Source organism: Lynx canadensis, chromosome D3 (genome assembly GCF_007474595.2).
Source record: "Lynx canadensis isolate LIC74 chromosome D3, mLynCan4.pri.v2, whole genome shotgun sequence".
Classification (NCBI taxonomy): domain Eukaryota; kingdom Metazoa; phylum Chordata; class Mammalia; order Carnivora; family Felidae; genus Lynx; species Lynx canadensis.
In genome coordinates, this window is record NC_044314.2 from 2,770,821 (window position 1) to 2,772,690 (window position 1,870).

The following is a 1,870-nucleotide window of genomic DNA, read 5'->3' on the forward strand; positions in this document are numbered from 1 at the left end:
ATGAATTTTAAACTTCTTTTTATATTATCTTTAAGTGTTTATTTTATTTATTTTTAAGAGACAAAGAGAGAGACAGAGTAAGCATGTGTGGGGAGGGGCAGAGAGCAAGAGAAAGAGAGAGACACGAAGAATCCCAAGCAGGCTCCTAGCTGTCAGCGCAGAGCCCAACATGGGGTTAAAACTCAGAAACCAAGAATCGGACGCTCAACTGACTGAGCCACCCAGGCGCTCCATTTTTTAATTTCATCTTTAAAGTTTACGTATGTTTTGTAATCTCTTCACCCAACGTGGGGCTCGAACCCACGACCCTGACATCAGGAGTCACACGCTCTTCTGACTGAGCCAGCCAGGTGCCCCCTGAATTTGAAACTTTTAAATGGGATTAATAATTCTGAGCGATTTCACTTTGCTATTGTGAGCAGAATTAAAGCAAATGAAGGAGAAAGTATTTCCAGACACGGGAGGGGTAAGTATTATAATTCCACGGGACCAACCTCTCCTTGTATTTCAGAAGGAACCTAATGGTTATCTGCTCTGATCGCAGCTGGTGTGGGAATACCCAGACCCCCAGGCAGCGGCGCCCTGGCCCCTGGAACGTTAGGTGTTACACAATGAACTCATTCGACTGTTTCATTTTTTGACTTGTAAATAATCACCTAGAATCCGTTGTCCCCACCTTCATTATCCACGGCATCCTATACACATTGTCTTTGAGTTGAAACACCGGCATGTCTACACACAGAGAGAAGTAGTTGTCTTTTACTGCTTTCACGCGCCGTCCTGACACGGACGGGACCCATCGGAAACGATTGTTCTGTGAGTTTTCACCAAACAAAATGTTTTTGACTCGGTTTCTGTCTTTCTTCCCATAGCGTTAGCTAAGCAAACTTTTCACAATCCCTTCTTACAGATGCTCGGTGTTTCCTCCCTGTTCAGTTAATCAGCACTACAGTGGCCCTAAAATGAACAGGATATTTGCACCATTAACCTCCCGGTAATTCTGCACAGCCAGGGAGGGTGCAGTAACATTGCACAATGGCCTACAAGGGGGGAAGAGAAAGTCAGCTCTCGGTGGAGATAATGTTGCTAGAGGTTCTTCTGGGGCAGAGTTTAGTTTTTGTTGTCCTTTTTGTAGTGTAGGTGACCGAAAGAAGGTTTCCTCAAAACTTTCGATAAGGGGATACATGTAAGCACATCATCGTGTCTAAAAATTAGATGAAATTTCCCGCAAAGGTAAGAGTGGTTTAACACTAATCTCTGTAATACTTCACAAGTCCATCTTTTTATTTATTTTCTTTAAACAAAAGTTTTATTGTTTATTTATCTTTGAGAGAGAAAGAGAGAGAGAGAGAGAGAGAGAGAATGAGCAGGGGGAGGGGCAGAGAGAGAGGGAGACACAGAATCCGAAACAGGCTCCAGGCTCCGAGCTGACAGCACAGAGACCAACTCAGGGCTTGAACCCAGGACCATGAGGTCATGACGTGAGCCCAAATCGGACGCTCAACCGACTGAGCCACCCAGGCGAGCCAAAGTCTGTCTTTTTTAATTTTGGCCTTTGTATTGTTCCAAAGAAATGTTTTCTACTATTAGAAATATTAGTGAAATGTTTTAACATTTCTTAAAGAATCCAAGATCTACAATTGAAGCTGATTATCAGTTTGCCTAAAAGTTAACTTTTCTGCTCCATCTGGATGACGTCCCGATATAAACAATTGGATAAACTCAATTGCAGCTAACAAAAAGAAGAAAGAAAAAAAAGGAAAAAAAGAAGAAAGAAGGATGGAAGAAAGAAAGAAAGATGGAAGAGAGAAAGAGAGAAAGAAAGAAGAAAGAAAGAAAGAAAGAAAGAAAGAAAGAAGAAAGAAAGAAA

The 1,870-nt window shown here is 42.0% G+C and overlaps 1 non-coding gene across 1 annotated transcript; it reads right to left on the bottom strand.

Moving 5' to 3' along the window:
• Positions 1–279: 279 nt before the first annotated feature.
• On the bottom strand, positions 280–352 carry TRNAR-CCU. The gene has a single exon. It is a non-coding gene; the product is annotated as a tRNA-Arg (tRNA).
• Positions 353–1,870: the final 1,518 nt, after the last annotated feature.